The sequence below is a fragment of the Cervus canadensis genome, chromosome 25 (genome assembly GCF_019320065.1).
Source record: "Cervus canadensis isolate Bull #8, Minnesota chromosome 25, ASM1932006v1, whole genome shotgun sequence".
In the NCBI taxonomy this organism is placed as follows: Eukaryota; Metazoa; Chordata; class Mammalia; order Artiodactyla; family Cervidae; genus Cervus; species Cervus canadensis.
The window spans coordinates 6,096,448-6,118,687 of record NC_057410.1 but is presented as its reverse complement, the minus strand read 5'-3'; the positions used below and the strand labels follow the sequence as shown (position 1 = coordinate 6,118,687).

The window sequence follows — 22,240 nt, the reverse complement described above, 5'->3', positions numbered from 1 at the left end:
TGATTACTGCAGTGGGTACCCCCATCTATTGAACCGGGTGGTGATAGACCCTTGCGTTAGGTTCTGGTGTGGTTAGTGTGAGACTTTGACCTTAGGATGAAGGTGACACTTTCCAATGAAAGTGTCAAGACATAGAGCAAATATTACAAAAAGAAGGTATTTCTGTAAGCAAGGTGCATGACAGCAATTCTGGGCAAGTAGCATTTCTGAATGAACAACACACATTTTGGTCCTTGTTCCTTCTGGTTTGATGCATCTGCTTGTGGCTAAGTGTGAGATGACAGTGTTGACAGATGCTTTCCTTCAACCTTTCCAAGTATGAACTCTGATCAGATGACTGGAAGTGATGTAATTGAGTTCACAGCTCTGTTGTTGATGGGACCAGAAGTTGCCTGAGCATGGGGTGTGCTATAGAAAGGGAAATCAAGGCTAGTACCATTCGGAATATATATGGGTGACTCAGGAATTGGGTAGTTTATCTCCTCATTGGCTGGACTGGATTGGACTGTGGATAAGACAGATAAGCTGATGGAGCATTTATGTTCAGTATAGCTCCAGGCCCTCTTTAATGAAATGTGTGAGGATTAAACATGATAGCTATGAGTTTGTATAAATATCATGAGTCAGTAGCTTAGTTTTTCTCTATCAGAATATATTTGATTACATTTATCTTACTTTAAGGTGATGGGGCCATTGGGTTCAGGCTATATTATTATCTATAAAAGAGGAATTGTTTAGCTTTTGGAAATAGCTCTGGAGTTCTGTAAAGCTGTGGTAATTTATAACTGTTCTGACACTGTTGTTTAATAGGTAGTTCAGCTCTTGGAATTTACTGGAAGAGATCTCAGGGATCAGCCTCTCAGCAATAATTTTATGTCAGTGTAATGGCTTCTGTGTTGCTGTGGTGTAACAATGTGGAACCTGTTATACTTCTTGCCAGCTGCCAATTAAAATACACACTGGGGACAGTAATCTAATTTTCAGAGAGTATTAACTTGATCTTAATGAATGTTGATGTTTAATTTAATTGTGACCTTTAAGTTATACTTTTTGAAGAAAAATGTCTCATGTTTTCACAACATGAACTGTTGCAAAGTCAAGACACTGATTTTTTAATGGATCTCGAAAAACATTTTAAATAGAACAATTCAAATATTTTGAATCCAGCCCATTCCATTTTAATCCAAAAAAATAAACTAGTGAATCTCTCCTGATTACCTACTTTAAACTCATAGAAAATATAGTCAAAGGAAAACAAGCACTAATATAGTGAGAGCAGAAAGAAAAATCTCCTTTTACACACTTATTAATTATACAGGAAGAGTAAGATTACTCCTACTAGCTCTATCTCAGTTTCTTAACCAGGCAAACTCCTACTTGTCCTACAAAACCCATTGATAAAATTCCTTTTTTTTCTCCTGTGAATACTTCGCATTTCCTGGGCTACCCGCAGGCAGAGCTCATTACTCTCCCAGCACTTTGTTCATATTTTGTTAGCACTGCTATGTTTTAAGAATTTATATTTTCCTCTTTCCCTTGACTATGAGTTTCTTGAGGACAGAAACGATTCCTTACTTATTTCAATATATCATTGTGTAATGTTAAACTTAATATTAGACGTAGAGTAGGATCCAACCAGTCCATCCTGAAGGCAGTAAGTCCTGGGTGTTCATTGGGACTGATGCTGAAGCTGAAACTCCAATACTTTGGCCACCTCATGCGAAGAGTTGACTCATTGGAAAAGACCCTGATGCTTAGAGGGATTGGGGGCAGGAGGAGAAGAGGACGACAGAGGATGAGATGGCTGGATGGCATCATCGATTCGATGGGCATGAGTTTGAGTAAACTCAGGGAGTTGGTGATGGACAGGGAGGCCTGGTGTGCTGTGATTCATGGGGTCGCAAAGAGTCGGACACGACTGAGCAACTGAACTGAACTGAGGTACTCAGTAAATACTTAATAAAAAAAGAGAGGAATGAATGGGCTCTCAAGAAATGGTCCATCCTCACTGTGTTGAAGTAGAATTTTCTATGTGGGGGGTGATGGTATGTGTCCTCCAATGGTTTATTCTTATAGAAGCTGTACCTAGGGTCCTGCAGTTAATCCACTGCAGATTGACCCTGGAATCCCCTTACACTCTTAAGCCCTTTGTCTTTCAGGATAACAGCTATGTATGGGCTTAGGGAAGAACTAAGTCTCAATCTAAGAAAATTTGATAAGCAAGTATTGTATAATGACTGTGTATCTCCAGGTAAATGCCAAATACCTTCAGTCTAAGTTCAAACTCATGATAAGCATGAGTATAGGTCAGAGATGTGTCAGTTCTGTGTACCTTTATACTTATGTAGGAGATGGTCTGATAATTGGGTGTCAGCCTTGGCACTGTGTGGGTCAAGTTCATCAGTCAAGTATATGTTGGCTCTTGTGGGTCTCAGGTGAATTTGGGTTATTGGTTAAGCAACCTAATGTGGAGTGCTGGGTTCTGAAGCTGTTCTTATGTTTGAGGGATTACTCAGAATCTTCAGGATTGTCCTGGATCTTTGTTTATTCTGGAGTGCTCTTGAAAAACAGACTGTGAATCAAGGTTGTTATTGTATAATCTGCTCCTAACCTAGACCGTTTCTACACTTGAGTGTGTGTACAGGATATTGTCTTAGTTTGGGCAGCTTCAGCAACAGATCTTTATTTCTCACAGCTCTGGAACCTGGAAGCCTGAGGTCAGATTGCCAGCATGTCTGGTTCTTGGTAAGGGCCCCTCCTCCTGTTTCAGTCTTCTAGCGGTCACCTCACATGGCAGAGAGAGCGCAGACTATCATGTTTCTTCTTGTAAGGGCACTAATCCCATTCATGAAGGCTCTACCTTCACGTCCTCATTACTTCCTAAAAGCCCCACAGCCTACTGATATCGTTTTAGGAGTTAGGATTTCAACATATGAATTCGGGTGGCCCAATTAGTCAGCCCCTAGTGGGTATGTCTTAGCGTGTAACAGTTAAACAATGGTCTATAGGAAACTATAGGATGTCACTTGTCTGTGATTCAGGCCACTCTTTCTGATGTAGTGCTTTTATTTACATAACTTTCCAAGCCTCGTTTCCTCAGTTTCTGTGATAAGGAGAACAAAGTGGAACCGAATTTCAGGCCACGGCCTGAGTTGGGCATTGCTTCTCCCCAGGAAGCATAGTTCATATTGTAGTCTAAGTCACTACAAATTTGAAAGAGCTCTCTTGAAATCTGAAGAGCATTGTGTGTGCGCAACCACTACTGGAAGACCTGCATGGTTATGAGAATTAATGAGTCCCCGCACACAGAATGCTCTGCACAGTTCTTGGGACATGTACAAAAGCGACAACCTCCAGTGTTACAGGAAGGATCAGATGTTCTTTTAAGAAGACTGGATAGGATGAGGGATATGCTATGCTGTTGTTGTTCAGCTGCTAAGTCATGTCTGACTCTTTGTGACCCCACGCCAGACTTCCCTGTCCTTCACTATCTCCCTGCATTTGTTTAAACTCATGTCCATTGAGTCGGTGATGCCATCCAACCATCTCATCCTCTGTCGTCCCCTTCTCCTCCCACCTTCAATCTTTCCCAGCATCAGGATCTTTTCCAATGAGTTAGTTTTTTGCATTAGGTGGCCACAGTATTGGAGCTTCAACTTCGGCATCAGTCCTTCCAATGAATATTCAGGGTTGATTTCCTTTAGGATTGACTGGTTTGATCTCCTTGCAGTCCAAGGGACTCTCAAGAGTCTCCTTCAACACCACAGTTCAAAAGCATCAGTTCTTCAGTGCTCAGTCATCTTTTTGGTCTAACTCTCACATCCGTACATTACTACTGGGATAACCATAGCTTTGACTGTATGGACCTTTGTTGGCAAAGTGATGTCCCTATTTTAATATGCTGTCTAGGTTTGTCATAGCTTTTTATGCAAGGAGCAAGCATCTTTTAATTTTATGGCTGCAGTCACCATCTGCAGTGATTTTGGAGCCCTGGAAAATAAAGTCTGCTTATAGGCTATAAGGAATACCATTTCAGAGTGATGCTAATAAGTGAGCAAAGGATTGAAAATGCAAACAGTCTATTTCATCAATTATTGGTAGAGTTTATGTTTAGAAGTCAGCTTGTTTGCTAGAAATCTCAGACCAATTTGCCTAAGAATATAATTACAGTCACATTTCACATATTTGGAGGTGATTTTCTATCTCTAATCCTGCTTTACGAAATGTTAATTCTTTAGGATATAACTTTTACTAGAAGTGAGAAAATAAACTGAGGAGGTTTCAAAGATGTAACCGTGAAGATAAGCAATTGACTTTCTGGGTTCTTGTAGAATTTTATGACTCTTAATAAACCTATGGTTCTCATGGTCATCTTGTTTCCCCATCCATAGCAGATTGGAAGAGCAAACTTGAAGGGGTGTGTGTGTGTGTGTGTATACATACATGTATGTGGAAAGCTACTATTAGGAATACACAATACACAATGACAGCAAGTAGAATAATCACAAGCTTGGCTTGGAGGGGTTAAAAAGAAAAATGAAAATCCTCCATATTAGTTATCCCTGACACATTAAGAAAATATATCCAATATTTTCTATTTAAAAAGAAAATTCACATCTAAAATTCATTCCCATTTTGTGAAAGTGAAAGTCTCTCAGTCATGTCCTACTCTTTACAACCCCATGGACTATACAGTCCATGGAATTCTCCAGGCCAGAATACTGCAGTGGGTAGTCTCTCCCTTCTCCAGGGGATCTTCCCAACCCAGGGATCAAACCCAGGTGTCCCACATTGCAAGCAGATTCTTTACCAGCTGAGCCACAAGGGAAGCCCTCCCATTTTATGACCATTTATTAACTAAAAATGATCTAAATAAAAGAAATTTTATAGCTAAAAGAAGGCATATGATTGGTGATATGACTTGGCATTAGAATAGGTTTTACATTCATTTATTTTATATTCATCTCTTATGTTTAAGTGATGTGGGCAGGCTAGTTAGTGCTGTGAACCTCTGTTTTCTTATCTCTCTTCTCCATAAAGTGGAGGTGATACTTCCCCCCTTGCAGGGATGCTGTGAGGCTGGGATGACATCATATATGTAAAGTGTAAGCAGGAAGGACCCCATACGTTATTGCCTCTCATTCTATTACTTGTCTCCTTATCTGTTTGGTGAAATCTGTGTATCTAAAACACCCTATTCCAATGAGGTTTCACTGCATTGCTATTTATTGATACTTGACTGAAAATTAAATTTATAATTCACATCTCAGATAACTGATAATTATATACTTTGAATGCTCTAGAAACTGCTAAAAGCCTGCTGGTGTGAATCTGCAGCAAAGTGCTAGGGTTGTCTAAGTCTCAAAACTATTTATAGTCTTGTGAGGTTTCTGGAATGTTATGACTCTCTAATATGAAAGAGAAAAGATATATTTTATTTATTACCTGTGTTACTGAAGTTGAGAAGACTGATTACATTCTTGTGTTAAATGCACTTTGGAAATAGTTTGGATAATGGTTCTGGGCTGTGTTACAATTCACTTTTTTTTTTTTCCATTTACTCTTAGGTGTTTCTTGTCATTATTATATATCTTATTGATTTGGAGGATGTTCTAGAGACATGCACTATTGATTGGGCAGTGTTTCTATATTTTGTGATTTACCAGTTTTTGCTCCTTATATCATTATTACCACTAGAATCAAATTGAAAAGACTCACAGATCCTTTTCTATCATGGAATTTTTAGAGTTATTTTTATGACATGTAATGGATTAAAGAATTTTATGGTAGCTGCCTAATTCCTTTAAAGTTATCTAAAAAATGCCATCTGCTTTATAACCTCAAGTGATCTTATGGTTTATTAGTTTTATTAAGCAAACATTTAATGTGTAAATATAATTTAATAAGCTTTCCACAGGTGTCTAATTGGGTTTTAATTTCTTCCACTAGAATTAAATCCTGTAAAATGTATATAGGTCTTTTAAGTCACAGTAATGTCTCTGAATGTTAGCTGGTCAAATATAAATTTGTATTTTGGTTCAATTTCAACTTTAATATCTATAAATCTCTGTTGGATTCTGCTACCAGATCACTACATTAAAGAGATGATTCTTGAGCTTTTAGGTGTTATTTATAAGCCAGAACTAATTCTGCTGCAAGAGACAGAGAAGTCCAACCCAGACTAGCTTAACTGAAAACACTGGTCATCTCCAATAGCTTGGAAGAACACTGGGGCAGATCTCAGAATTGGAAGAAAAGATGTCAGAACTAGACCTTAATGAGTGGAACCAGGGACCCAATGATGGCAAAGATCTATCTGCCAAATTTTTTTTTTTAACCCATGTTTCTATTTCTTTACACATTTGTTATATTTTGGAGAGATTTATTTTTTCCATTTGGCAGGGGACAAGGCCACTGCAGCCCAAGCTTAGCAACTCCAGTGGAAAAAGTTTCTTTCTCTTCATCTTCATCTGTCAGTGCCAGGGAGGACTCTGATTGACCAGGCCTTGGTCATGTGCCCAGGGGTGATGGGAAGACTTGCTAGGCAGGGGTAGGTCGACCTCAGTCAGTCCCTCTCGAACCCTTCTGACAAGCTGTTGAGTATTACAGACCTCTGTAGGAAAATCTTTAAGCACAAATGTATCTGATTGTTTACATATTCCTCCAGGAGCTGGTTAGTAGTCTCTCCTTAGAGGTGTAGACTTCAGGTTGAGAATCCCTGGGATAAAATGTTAAGGCAATGTGAGTCAGCATTGAAATGAAATTTTGCAAATTTGTTTTTTATACTTTCAAAATAGTACATTCTTTCAGTTAAATATGTGTGTGTGTGTGATATATACTTATATATGCTTGTGTATGCTTGTATATGGGCTTCCCAGGTGGCTCAGCGGTAAAGAATCTGCCTGCAATGCAGGAGATCTGGGTTCAATCCCTGGGTCAGGAAGATCCCATCTGAAGGAGGGAATGGCAATCCACTCTAGTATTTTTGTCTGAGAATTCCATGGACAGAGGATCCTGGTGGGCTACAGTCCATGGGGTTCCAAAGAGTTGGTCACGATGGAGTGATTAACACTTTCACTTTGATATACATATATATGGTATCCAATAGAATTTTAGGAACTATCTCCTTTAGATACAAGGGAATATAAACACTTAATTTTCTGGGGATAAACTTCACAATCTTAAAACGTCTTCAGGCTTTAATGATGAAGCCGCTTCCAAGAACAGTGAATACAGCTGGGAAGCATCAGAACTTTTCTTAGACTGTTGTATGATTGATCACATAGAAGAAAAGAGGGATTCCATTGTCTCTAAGAAGTCAATGTTTTCCATGAAAAATAAGAGTTGGGTATATATGACTGGAGGGGAGAAGGAACTCACTGAGAAAAAAATTAAAAGGGGTCTACCTACACTACTGCAGTGCCTCTGTAAGTGCCTGCTGTCTTCCACCCTTGCCTTCTTCTTGTTGCTTTCCCAGGGAACAGACAGAGCGATTATTTAAAGTACAGTCAAGCAGATCATGCCACTCTTGGCTAGTCCTTGTGCTGAAAATAGTTACCATGACCTGTATGTCATGATCTGGCTCCCACGTCTTCCCCCACCTCCATCATTTCAAGTTTCCCCTTCGCCTTCCCTTCTTTCCATTCGTCACATTCCCTTCTTTCCATTCCTCACATATGCCACCTCTCATTGATCTTAGGCCTTTAACCATGTTGCACGACCTTTCTTCTTTTTAAAAAAATATTTATTTGGCTGTGCTGTATCTTAGTTGCAGTGTGTGGGATCTTTGATCTTTGTTGTGGCATGCAGGATCTTTATTTCTTTATTTAGTTGTGGCATGCAAACTTGGTTGTGGCATGTGGGATCTAGTTCCCTGACCACGGATTGAACCCCTGGCCCCATGCATTGGGAGTGCAGAGTCTTGCCCACTGGACCACCAGGGAAGCACATTATTTCTTGAATGTCTTCTCTCCACTCTTTCCTGGCTCTCTTCTACTTATCCTTCATGGCCTTGGTTTCATTATTACTTCCTCAGAAAAGCTTTCTGGAACCTGAGTCTCAAAGAATTGCTTCCTATTCCTCCCCTTGATAGTATTGTATTACTGCAAGTTGCAAGGACATATTTATTTGTTTGTTTAATCTCTGACTCTTCATTTTGCATTAATAAGGTCTGTGTGATCAGGTACCATGTTTGTCTTGTTCATTTGGTGCCTAACACTGTGCCTGGGGACTTAATTCTTAATGCTTTTTGAACAATCGCTGAAGAAATGCAAAGAGAATAGTGGAGATTAGAAACAGCTGCAACAGCTGACTCCAAAGCTTAGAAGTAGAATGGGATTGTAACAGCAGTAGACATTCTGATGGCTGGGTCAAAGATGGAGATGCATGCACAAAGCTCATGGAACAGAGCTGCAGCCGGGGGCTCAGGGCTGTGTGATTTCAGGCGTGTGCCCCATGAGGACATGCACGGGCACATGAGCCTTCTGCTCAACAGCCTTGCGTGAATCAGGGTGACATTTGGGAGGCCTGGTGATCACCACAGCTTAGCAACCTCGGGAACGGTTTGCACACTGCCTGTGAGTGACAAGCTAGGCCATTTGTGCCTGTGTGTCAACATTAGCTCCGCTGCCAGATTTGGCTTCATTTGTAACCCTGAGTTATCATTAATGAAATATTGGAAATCGAGTTGTACATTTTGGAAGTATTTTCATTAAAATTAAAGGCAAGATTTGATTGTCTGCCTTCTTCTTGGTGTGTGTACTTAAAAAAGGGGAGACTCGGTTTTGGAATTGGACTTTATAATCCTGGATACCCAATTTAGCTTCAAAATAAACTTTATTCCTCTGCTTTTTCAGCTAACATTTTCTATTTCCTTACCTATGAACAGGATCACATTGTGACGTGTACCATGCCATTTTACATTTCTTAGCTTTTTTTTTCCCTTAAAGTTTATTCTTGATCAGCTATAGTTGGAGCACAGCTCCACCTCCCCGCCATTTTCTCTACAGTACTGATGGGATTTTAGTATTAGTTTTATCATGATGTGTGGATGCTTGACTTTTAAAAGAGCACATCTCAATCTAAGCAGTGTCTTTGGCATCATGATAGGAGTCCCCGGATCCAACTGGGCTGTGCAAAAAGATATTAAGAGCCCACCAGCAGATTAGATCCCCAAACAAGAGAACCTAAGTCAGCCCTCTGCTTCTCTTGATCATGGCTTTTGCATCTCCCCTCAGAATGCTGATTTCATGGTGTGTGTGCGCTTAGCTGCTCAGTCATGTCTGAGTCTTTGTGACCCCATGGACCCCACCAGGCTCCTCAGTCCATGGGATCCTGCAGGCAAGAATACTGGAGTGGGTAGCCATTCCCTTCTTGGGGGGATATTCCTGACCCAGGGATTGAACCTGAGTCTCCTGCATTGCAGGCAGATTCTTTATCGTCATGAAACCAGGGAAGGTTTCATGGTATTGGGAAGTGGTAAAGTAAAAATGCATTAAGAGAGAGATGACAATATAGAGAGACATTTTCCTATTATCAGTCTTCATGAAAATTTACTCTCTGAACCAGATCTCTTAGGCCCTTCTTTTGGAGCCTTGCATCACTGTATCTTCTCATTTATCAGATTTCAAATACCGCATCCTCAGAGAGGTTTTTTCTGAGGTAGGTCAGTTTGTTGTAGCCACGCGTTCTGGGAAACACACTCACTCAGAAGGCCAATGCAGATAGTGGGGTGCAGTTTATTACACCGGCGGGCCCCAGGCAGAGTCTCCTCTTTGCCAAGGACCCTGACCAGTTTTTCTGAAAACCTTATATACCCTAAGTGTACGGGCCCAAACCCACCTCCCCAAATTCCCTGAAACTAGTCTGAACAAAGAAAAATACAATCAAAGTTAACCCATGATTCATGTGCCTTAAGCCTAGGTAGTTAACAGTGGACAATTATCAACAGGCCTGTGGTCATACCCCAATAAGCATAATAGAATGTATGATTTTATTTGGTTACACAGATAATTAGGGTATTCTTTTAGGCGATGGAGAGTCTAGGTAGGATCCCTGGGGCTCTTCCTTCCAGGGGCCCTGTTTTCCAGTTGGTGTGTCGTTTCCATAGATACTGGGCACAGAGCTCAGAGTCCACAGTCCGGCCCGAGACGGAGTCCTGCTTTCAAGAGGGAGCCTGTTGTGTTTCCTCCTTCACGTTCACTTGGACTGCTTCATGCTTGTGGGTTGACAAATGAGGATTCTCATCTTTGAGCAAGCTCTCAGGTTTCTTTTGTATTACTCTGAATTAGACTGTAAGCAGTGCAGGGTACAAGTGCTTTTAACAACACAGTGGTGAGGGTGGATGCAGATTCCTGGAACTTCCTGTTTTTTTCAGAGGCTCAGCCAAAGTACAGTAGAATCAGATGTGAAGGACTCTTCAGGTAAGAGGGATTTTTGCCTTTTAACCCCTTTTGGGCTAGTCTGAGAGTTAGGCATATCAACCCACAGGATTCGACCTTATTAAAAAAATGCCATCTGAGCTGTACCCCTCAGATATGGATAAAGGTTTCATGATTTTTTGCTGTGTCACTTGTCCATCTTATTCACTGCTGTGCCACCTGGCCTTACAGGGTTTCTGTGTTTTTGGGCCTGACTATGATTCTCTAGAACTTTCCATCATCCCCTTACCACAGTGCCTTGTTTATTTCCATCATAAGTCAAATAACACTAATTTATTTACTTATTTCTTGACTATCTATCTCTTCACTCCAGCAAGATGGTGATTACATCCCTTTTTCTAGGTGCAGCTTCAGTGCCTAACATAGTTTTAGGAATCTTGCATTTTCTACCCTCGTCGTATCATGCTAGTGTTGCTCTTGTGGTTGTATATGTCATGAAATAGGAAAGCTTTATAAGAGAGCAAGGCAGACACTTTCACTACATCTGTTAAGTCTGAAGCCTGGGATCTGGAGCTAGGTGAGCAGGTTTAGTGATATTATTACAGACATCTTTAGCATTTGGAAGAATGGGCAGTTAGAACTTGATGACTGAAATTTCTTTGTTAAATTTCCTCATTCCTGCAAATTTTATCTCCTTTGAAACACTTTCCTAACTTGTCATGATAATACAGCCAATACTCTAGGTAATGTAGCCTTTTATTTCAGAGAGTAGTCTCTGGATTGAGTTGCCTTTGTTTCTGTCCTCTGTCTACCTCTTGAGTTATTTGATTTTTGGTGGTTTCTTAATCTCTCTGATTTCAGTTTCTCCATTTTTAAAATAAAGCTGATAATAGAATTTATTAATATTTTATAAGGTTCTTGTAAAGATGAAATCAATATGTTCAATGTGTTTAGAACAGTATTTTGAACAGTAAGCACTTAATACTAGCTAAAATAAATATATTAGCTAATTTGGGGATAAAATTTGGGTTTACATTTGTTTTGTAAGAGGTAAACATTTCTTTCTGAAATTCTTTATTAAAGCCAACAGCTGCTTTAGTCAATGATACTAATCTTTTTAATGTTGGGAGACGTAACCCTGAGAAGGTTGGGGAAGGTTGGCTCTTAGGTGTCTAAACTTGCAAATACCCACAGGAAGGAAATGTTAAGACACAGAAGTTTCTGAATGTATAATCCAAGTGATTGATACCTTTCAAAGTATTCACTCCTAGAGACTGCACACATTTCAACTCTGCTGTAATTGCTCAGTACATGTTAAACTCGCTTCCTGTTTTGGACTTGCCTTCAGAGCAAATTTGACAACCTTTACAAGTACATCTGCCTTTTTATTTTGTGTTATATTTAAATCTTGTTTTAGACCCAAGATAGTGTTACTCAGTTTTATTAGCTTGAATTTATTGAAACTGACACCAAATAATTTTAGTTCTTAAAAAAAAAAAAAGCCACCCTCAGAGTATGAACATGTTGCCCTGTGAGGACAATCGAGAGTGTGATGTGGGCTTTGGGAATGTTTTCGAAGGCAGAGGTCCAAAAACGTTCTGAGCCTATGGCATCATCACTGGAAGATGGTGCAGCCTTGCAAGGTTATCATTTTGAGGAGGACAACACCAAGTTGCATGTATAATTTCTAGCAATTATTATCTTTGTAGCTAAAAATTTAGACTCACCAGGGGATCTGGTTAAATCTTTGCTGTTAAAACGTGTGACAACTTTGAAGCCAAAATTGTATGTGAATTCTATTAGTTTAAAAAAAAAAGCCTCTTCATGGTGATGTTTGGCAGAAACCAACAAAATTCTCTGAAAGCAATTATCCTTCAATTAAAAAATAAATAAATTTTAAAAAATACAAAAAAAAATCTCTAGTAATGCCAATACACAATTTATTCTTGTCATTGCTATATCTTACCATTAAATTAAATAGTAATTTTACTAATTATAATATAATATAAATTTACATAATTATAATTTCTATAATTAAATAGAAAATATAATATGTAATATAGTAAAATATAATTTTGCTATTTAATTATAAATTAAATAGTAATTTATAATTCAAATTGCTACTAGCTGAGATTTTCATTTCTGTCATTAATATCTTGATAAACCCAGCATGTGTATAAGAGGGGCTTGTGTTAAAAAATATATATATATATAAATACATTCAGTTATTGCTTTTAATCTCAACACATTCCTGAAAATGATTATGTAAAGCAGATAATATTTTCCCCAAAGGAATGATATTGTTGGAGGTTGTGCTCCTAACCAATCACAGAGAATTGAATAAATCAGAGACATAGCAATAATGCATTTTAAATGCAAAATTATAACAGGCAAGTTTTATATAATAATCTAAAATGATAAGTTGTATACTAAGTCCTATCAAATATCCATAAATATACTGGGCATATTGATTATAAAGGGAATATGAATGGACTATAAAGTTTTCTTATTGCAAGCAAGACCTCTATTGGAGTGTAAATTTGACTGGAAACTAATGTCTGATCAGTAATAAATGGTAATTATTCATTTAAAAATTATATGGTATTTGGAGGTAGCTTTGCAAGGCTCATGTCTCTGGAATGGTCTAAAGAAATTTAAACATTATGACTTTTCTCCCTTGTTAGAATATTCCCATAGCAGGCAGATTTGTGAGAAAAAAAGAAAAAAAGTTAGTACCCTTGACCTCAGATCCATCTCCCAACCTACTTTAGCAGGTTTCCAATACATTTGTTAGTGAGACTGATTGATTTATTGATTCCTTCAAGATATTTATATTAGACATTGACCATGCTCCAGGCCCTGACATCAGGTTACTATAAGTTGGGGAGTTGATCAGGAAGCCTTAAAGGAGGCCGAGAAGGAGTGGAAAGGAAAATCAGAGGGATTCTAGAAGTCAGTTGAAGAAGGTATATCAGGGAACCTGGGCTAATTAGTCCTCATATTACTGGAAACAAATAAAAACTGACCACGGAATTTATTGAGGTGGAGGGTCATTTGTGATCTTGATAGGAGTGGTTTTGGACAGAGTGGAAGCCTGATTGGAGAGAATGGGTGGCTAGACATTGGAGTCAGGAGTTTAAAGAACTTTTTAAAGGAGCTTTGCAATAAAGGATTAGAGAGAAATGAAGTGATTAAAAAATGAAGGTACAGGAGAAAGAGGTCAAGATTTTTTTCTTTAATAAAATGGGAGAAATCACAGCATCTTTGTGTGTCTGTGGTGCTGATCTGTAAAAGGGACAGTCTGTTTATATAAGAGCGGGAAAGATGAGCTGGATCAGTGTTCCTGAGTAGGTGTGAGGGGATGTGATGGAGAGTTGAGCTTAGCTAGGCGCACAGATGGTTTCATGTTATCAAGACAGGAGGTAAAGTGTGTGGGCACAGATGCCAATAGGTGGGTATTATTTACCCTTTTAAAAATAATTTTAAATATTCGAAGGATTCATTATTGTTGCCTAGTATCATACCTGATATTGATCAGCTGGAAAGAATATATCACTCAACTTGATACTCTGTTGATATTCATTAGAATTGCTTTACTTTTCATTGGAAACATATTTAAAAACATTTAATAGACACTCTTCCAAAGGTGTTTCCTAGGTGTTTCCAAAATTCCTTTCCTAGAGCAGGTATGAGCCAATTATGAAAGAGTCTTATGATTGAACTTACATTTCAACTTCAATTTGACAGATCACTCAATGAATGTATAGGGGCTGGGATCACTTAAGTGTGGCTTTAAATGACTGCATTGGAGATCTGAGTAATGAGAAAAGATGGCAAAGAGCTATATGGAATATGAATTACCTGTTTGGACTATCAATTATCTATCAGTTCTTCGTGAGTGGTTTGGGGACCCTCCTCTTCTCTACCTTCTCTTCATAGAAAGGTTATAAAACTCATAAAATGTCAGACTTGTATCTGGAGAAATGTTACATACAGGGTTTCCTTGTGTTTATGTAAGTATGTATGTTATTTTAAAGAGGGAAGCATGCACTTAATATTCTTTTACTGTATGCTAAGCATGTGCCAAGCTCTGTAATGAGATTTAATGTCTCTTGGATGTTCACTACCTTGGATTAAATTGAGAAGTATAGATATGAATGCTATATTGTTTAGAAAAAGACTAGACTGGAGTAGTTGTAGAAAACTTGGATAAGAAATGAAGAACTTGCGTTGGGACTTCAAGCCAAGTCTTTGCCTTGGCATTTGAGATAGGAAAAGGATGAAGGATGTATCTGTGCCTAGCAAAATGCTCAGTGCATGTTAAGTACTTAAAAATACCTGTTTGATTAATTTTGCTACATTATGTGTGTGAATATTCAAACCTTTGGTTCGCATTTCCTAGAAGTGGAAAAACAATGGAGACTAGGCATATGTATTATGTAGTAGAGAATCCAGTTTTCTAGCATTATTCAGTCTTAATTATTGGAAATCTAATTTAGGTCCAAATTGGCTGTGCTCTGGAGGATTTATGAAATGTTTTAACGAAAGTGGCAGATTTCTGGAAAGAACTAAAAAACCAAAGAAGAGATAACTTGGCTCATTCATCTTGATTGAACTGGGAATATTTTCCCTGGAAAATGAAGGTTGCTATTGGGATTATCTATTCTTTAGAAAAAATATTTGTTGTGTTCAAAAGAAAAAAAGGAAGCAATTAAATGACTGTAGGAAATAAACAGAGAATAGACTAGTTTTTAAGTTGACCTTGAGACTCTAGCACTAGATTTGATAGTGACTCTATTTCAGCCTCAATTTATTCTTCAGTTGCCAGGAAAATGTCTTATTCACACAGTCTTGAGGCAAGCTCTAAGGTATCAACGGATTGCTCAAATTGGTGTCAACTCTTTTGTATAAAAACCTCACTATTCTTCAAACTGTAAAAGTATGCTTCTGTTTTCCAAAGTAGAAACATATTTTATTTTCTGTTTTCTTTGATTTTGTAGTATAATTTTGATAACTTTGTAAGAGAGTTTGAAAATTTTTTATTATACTATGGGTGTGTAAATGACTGCCAGGAGATTTTGTTCAGAGTCCAATTTCCTATTGCTCGTCACTTGTTTGTAGAAAAAGCTTTCAATTCAGTCCATTGGTTGAAGTTCTTGCATAAATCCTCCAAGAGTTTAACTCTACTGGACTAGAGGTTGTACAGATGATTTTGAAATCATGTTGAAATTTTATCCACTGAAAAAGCCAAGATCTGAATGTGAACAGAAACCAAGGGATACTAATGTTGGAAAATGCTGTGAAAGATTGAGGGCAGAAGGAGAAGAGGGCATCAGAGGATGAGCTGGCTGGACGGCATCATTGATGCAGTGGATATGAACTTGGGCATACTTTGGGGAATGGTGAGGGATAGGGAAGCCTGGTGTGCTACAGTCCATTGGGTTGCAAGGGCCTGAAGATAACTGTGTGTGGAACATATTGTGCAGGCAGCCATATGAGAACTGATGATATTTAGGTAGCGCATAGCTATAAAGAACAATGTCATGAGATATCCCTCCTAATTTAGACTATAGGATAGAGTGATGAGTGAGGTTTGGATCTGCAGAAGTACCTGTGACTAAAGAACTGCTAAAGGAATAAAGCAAATGATGGTGGCGAGATGAATGATGTTTGCATAGGAAAAAGCCTCATCAAATATGTTACCACAGTTGTCGATCTTGGAAACCAGGGAAATACGGACTTCCCCTAAACCATCAATTCTAATGACTCTTTGGCAATTACTTGTTCCAACTCTGGTTTTTAAAAGATTATTCAGTTACTTCTGTGAACCATATATTTTTAAAAGATCAGACCAGGTTCACAGGAATATAGAATAGATACAGTTGGCCTAAAGGGATTCATAGAATCTCCTGTGGTCACACCCTGCCCCCTTCCTCATATACTGTACCCTCTCGAACACCCTGCCATGATGTTACACCTGAATTTAGACTCTAGTTCCTGTTGCTCTTCATATCTTGTTTGTCTCATCCCAAAGCTATAAATTGACAAAATCTAATGTTGTTGTTTAGTCACCCAGTCATGTCCAACTCTTTGTGATCCCATGGACTGCAGCATGCTAGGCCTCCCTGTCCCTCACTGTCTCCCGAAATTTGCCCAAATTCATGTCCACTGCATTTTGTCATCCAGCCATCTCATCCTCTGTCACCCCTTCTCCTACTACCCTCAATCTTTCACGGCATCAGGGACTTTTCCAATGAGTTGGCTGTACATATCAGATGACTAGAATACTGGAGCTTCAGCTTCAGCATCAGTCCTTCCAGTGAGTATCAGGGTTGATTTCCATTATGACTGACTGGCTTGATCTCCTTGCTGTCCAAGGGACTTTCAGGACCCTTATCCAGCACCACAATTAAAGGCATCAATTATTTCGTGCCCTGCCTTCTCTACACTCCAGCTCTCAGAACTGTCCGTGACCACTGGGAAGACCATAGGCTTGACTATATGGATCTTTGTCAGCAGAGTAATGTCTCTGATTTTTAGCACACTGTCTAGGTTTGTCGTATGTTTCCTGCCAGGGAGCAATTGCCTTCTGATTTCATGGCTGCAGTCACGATTCACAGTGATTTTAGAGCCCCCAAAGAGGAAATCTGTCACTACTTCCACCTTTTCCCCTTCTGTTTGCTCTGAAGTAATGGGGCTGGATCCATGATCTTAGTTTTTTAAATACTTAGTTTTAAGCCAGCTCGTTCACTCTCCTGCATCACCCTCAAAGGGCCCTTTAGTTCCTCTTCACTCTCTGCCATTAGAGTGGTATCATCTGCGTATCTGAGGTTGTTGATGTTTCTCCCGCCTGTCTTCATTCCAGCTTGTACCTGTCCAGCCCAGCATTTCGCATGAAGTGCTCAGCATTTGGTTAAACAAACAGAGTGACAGCAAACAGCCCTGTCGGACTGCTGTCTCAATCTTGAACCAGTCAGTTGTTCCCTACAGGGTTCTAACTATTGCTTCTTGACCCGCATACAGGTTTCTCAGGAGACAGGTAAGATGGTGTGGTATTCCTGTCTCTTTCAGAACTTTCCACGGTTTTTTGTGATTCACACAGTCAAAGGCTTTAGTGTAGTTGTTGAATCAGAGGTAAAGGTTTTTCTGGAATTCCCTTGCTTTCTCTATGATCCAGGGAATGTTGGCAATTTGATCTCTGGTTCCTCTTCCTTTTCTCAATGCAGCTTGGACATCTGGAAGTTCTTGTGTTACGTAATGCTCAAGCCTAGCATGCAAGATTTTAAGCATGACCTTACTAGCTAAGAGTGGGAGATGAGTGCAATTGTCCAATGGTGACACCTGAATTTAGACTCTAGTTCAGTCCTTTTGTTCTTCATATCCTGTTTGTCTCATCCTAAAACTATTAATTGACAAAATCTATTACCAAAACTAAAAAAGTCAGTACTGAGTTCTTGGGCACTGTTAGAGTTCTTCCATTTAGGCTAATACCAGAATCATAGTATGTAGATAGATCACAAAACTGAAGCTTAAAATAGTCTAGAAATTATGCGTAGCAGATGGAGAACAGCAATTCCCTTTGAAACACAACTAATCTTTCTGTTTGCTTCTTTACCCAGATCACACTACTCACTGTCCCCGGTCAATTATCAATCACTTTAAAAAGTTTATTGGTGAATTTTCTAGTAAGAGATTTTAACTAACTAGCCTTCAAATACCAATAAAGGAGAATAATTCTAGTGCAAAGCTTTGGTGTTCATATGGTTAACAGTTGTCTCAGATTTGGTTTGAAATCCTATTTTGCCTTGAAGAAATCTGTTGAACTTTAAAATTAAGAAAACTTTAGAGAATTTTTCATTGCTACTGCTTCTCCTTTGAAGAGGGGGAAAAAGGTGATGCTATTGATATTTCCCTAGAGTATTTTTGTTTTCTGGTTCTTTTTATTTTTTGGTGAGAATAGGTAACAGGTCAGCCAAACTTTTTTTTTCTCAGAATGCAAAATAATACTAAGTCTAACCTTCATTGAGATAACTTCTAGATATCCAGACCTATTTCTTGAATTCCAAATTTTCCATATGGCTAACTCCATCACTTCTGATTATTTAGATGCAAGGCATTCCCGCGGCACTAACTTCCTCCTAGGGAAGAATTCTTATGTAGCCTTATTCCCCTACTTCTGACGTGTATTTTTCAAACTCAATGTCAGTGCCATTTTCTGTGGAGCAAGCAGTCTCTCTTTAAGGGCTTTTTTCCTGGAGGCTTCCGCTCAGTCTTTCTTTCTATTCACTTCATGGAATAAGCCCCTTGCAGGCTCCAGGCTCCACGCTCCAGGCTCCAGCTCACTTTAGCCGCCTTGCCAGGCCACTGATCCTCTTCCAGATCTAGGTCTCTGCATAAATAGAAGGACTGGGGGCATCATGAGGGCCGCTCCTGTCTGTGCTGCTCCTCCTGAAAATTGTTCTTTTTTTCCTTTAATTTCTGGCCAGTTATTTAAACTTTATGTAGTTGGCTGATTCAATTTGCCTTTTTTTTTTTTTTCCTACTGAAGTTTTGAGATGCATACGTATCTGCTGAATTGAGATGGAATGAGGAACAGGTGCTTGTTGACTGATCATGGACAAAAAGAACTGATGGATAAAACATACGGAATCCAGGGTTCTAACTATATTCTTTCTTCCCTTAAAAATACTGTTAGTAGACTGTCTTTGAAACATCAAACCCACAAGCTTCTAGTTGCTCAAGCTGAAAAGTCATCCTTGATTCTTCTTTTTTTCTTTATTCCCCATACCTAGGGCAACTATATGATTTATTGTCCAAACTGAGGTAATGTTGAGAATAAAAGAGGTTACTAACTCTCCAGGGCACTGGGACAATCAGAAATAAGTTTTGTCCCAGTCGAAACAGGAATGTATGACTATCCTACTGGGCTTCCCTGGTGCCATCAGCTGGTAAAGAATTTGCCTTTAATGTGGGAGACTTGGGTTTGATCCCTGGGTTGGGAAGATCCCTTGGAGAAGGGCATGGCAACCCACTCCAGTATTCTTGCCTAGAAAATCCCATGGACAGAGGAGCCTGGCAGGCTACAGCCTATGGAGTCCAGAAGAGTCAGACATGACTGAGGAACTTTCACTTTTGCCTTTAGGCAAATCAGCAAGATTTGTTGTTGGCTTTACCTTCAAACATTTGTTGAATGTGTTCATTTATCTCCATGACTGTCATCTATTCCAAACCATCATCATGTCTACTCTGTACCATTGTAACAACTCCTAACTGATCTCAGTGATTCTTGTCCGCTTATGATTTATTTTCTGCACAGCAGCGAAAGTGGTCTTTTATAGACAAATTAGATCACATAATTCCCGGTTCCAAAATCTCCCCAGGTTTCAGTGTTCCCAGAAGAAAATTTTCACTGCTTCCATGACCAACATTGCCTTACCTGTCTCTTGTAGGTCATCCTGTATCAATGTTGCTAGACCTCACTCTACTACACCACCCTCCTAGTCCTTGGAAGACAAAGCTCATGCCTGCTTTGGGAACTTTGCATTTGTTCCTGTCTTTGCAGGAAATGCTTGCCCCTCAGGTCTCACCTTTCTGACTCTTATCATTCAGATCTCAAAAGAATGTCACTTCCTCGGAATATTGTAGCTCATTCTAATGCTGTCTTCACCCTTTCTCCAATCTCTCCCTCACTATTAAGTTTCTTTAAAGCATTTCTCAATATCTGAAGTTGTCCAATTTTTTAAACTTGTGGTAAAACACACATGGCATAACATTTACCATTTTAATGTGTACAATTCAGTGGTTTTAAAGACATTCATGATGTTATGCAACCATCACCTCCATCCATCTCCAGAACTTTTTTCATCATCTCAAAGTGAAACTCCACACCCATTTAAAAATTTTATCAAAGCATAGTTGATTTACAATATTGTTAATTTCTTCTTTACAGCACAGTGACTGAGTTTATATATATATATATATATATTTCTTTTTCATATTCTTTTTCATTATGGCTTGTCACAGGATTTTGATTATATTTCCCTGTGCTGTACAGTAGGATCTTGTTGTTCACCCTTTATATATATAATTATTTGCCTCTGCTAATCCCAAACCCCAATTCCTTCCCTCCCCCACCCTGTATCCCCCTTGGCAATCACAAGTCTATTCTTTATATCTGGGAGTCTGTTTTTGTTTTGTAGATATGTTGATCTGCATATTTTAGACTCCACATGTAAGTGAGATCATATGGTATTTGTCTTTTTCGTTCTGACTTTGCTTAGTGTTACAGTCTCTAGGTCCATCCATGTTGCTGCAAATGACATTATTTCATTCTTTTGGTGGCTGTGTGATATACCATTGTGTATGTGTATATATATATATATATCTCACAACTTCTTTATCCAGTCAACTGTTGATGGACATTTCAATTGTTCTCATGTCTTGGCTATTGTAACTAGTGCTGCTATGAACATAGAGGTGCATGTATCTTTTTGAATTACAGTTTTGTCTGGGTATATGCCCAGGTGTGGGATTGCAGAGCTCCAACCTATTAAACAACAACTTCCTATAAATCCTTTGCCCTTGCCTGAACGCCTGGCATCCACCATTTTATATGGAATCTCTGTGAGTTGGACTACTCAAAGTACCTCAAATAAATGAAATCATACAGTAGTTGTGCTATTTTGATTGGCTTATTTTATTTAGCATATGTTCTCAGGGTTCATATGAAAGTGAAAGTCACTCAGTCATGTCCGACTCTTTGGTACCCCATGTACTATAGAGTCCATGGAATTCTCCAGGCCGGAATACTGGAGTGGGTAGCCTTTCCCTTCTCCAGGGGACCCTCCCAACCCAGGGGTCGAACCCGGGTCTCCTGCACTGCGGGCTGATTCTTTACCACCTGAGTCACCAGTAAAGCCCCCTACTTTCACTTTTCAAGATTCATATATATTGTAGCATATGTCAGAGTTTATTTCCTTTTAAATCTGAATAATACTTCTTTATATGTGTATAAACCACATTTGTTTATCCATTCGTTCATTGATGGATATTTAGTTTGCTTTCACCTTTGGGCTATTTTGAATAATGTTGCTATGCATGCAAATTTCTGTTTGAGCCCCTGATTTCAGATCTTATGTGTAGATCCTCAGAATTCCTGGAAAAAAGTGAAAGTGTTAGTCTCTCAGTTGTGTCCAGTTCTTTGGGACTCTATGGACAATAGCCCACCAGGCTCCTCTGTCCATGGAATTCTCCAGGCAAGAATACTGGAGTGGGTTGCCATTCCCTTCTCCAGGGGATCTTCCTGACCCAGGGATTGAACCCCGTCTCCCACATTGCAGGCAGATTCTTTACTGTCCAAGCCTGGATCATATGGCAATTCTATGTTTAAGTTTTTCAGGAATCACCATACAATTTTCCACAGTGGCTACATCATTTTGCATTCCAACCAATAGTTGAGAGCTTAAATTTCTCTGCATCCTCACCAAAGCTTATTCTCTGTGTGGGTTTTGTTTGTTTTTTGATAATAGTCATCCTATTGGATGTAAAGTAGCATCTCATTGTAGTTTTAACTTGCATTTCTCTAATGATGAGTGATGTTGAGCATCTTTTTTTCATGTGTTTATTGCTTTTTTTTTTTTTAACAGATATGCCTATTCAAGTCCTTCACTACTTTTTATACTGTTTCTTAAATTTTAAAAATTTGTTTATTTGTGGCTGCCCTGGGTCTTTGCTGCTGCATGGGATTTCTCTAATTAGGTGAGCGGGGGCTACTCTCTAGCTGTGGTGCATGGGGTTCTATTGCAGTGGCTTTTCTTGTTGTGGTGCATAGGTTCCAGGCACATGGGCTTCAGTAGTTGTGG

General features: G+C 39.0%; 1 protein-coding gene across 3 annotated transcripts in view; it reads left to right on the top strand.

Moving 5' to 3' along the window:
* The window catches only part of TAFA2 (TAFA chemokine like family member 2), a 562,584-nt gene that overhangs the window by 97,604 nt on the left and 442,740 nt on the right, over nt 1–22,240 (top strand). For 2 of the 3 annotated variants that reach the window (XM_043446956.1, XM_043446954.1), the window contains exon 1: nt 10,196–10,421. The exons of the other annotated variant lie outside the window; for it this stretch is intronic. The gene's annotated coding sequence lies outside the window, so the exon portion shown is untranslated. Of the gene's footprint in view, nt 1–10,195; nt 10,422–22,240 lie in introns of those variants that run through there. 3 annotated transcript variants of the gene reach the window in all.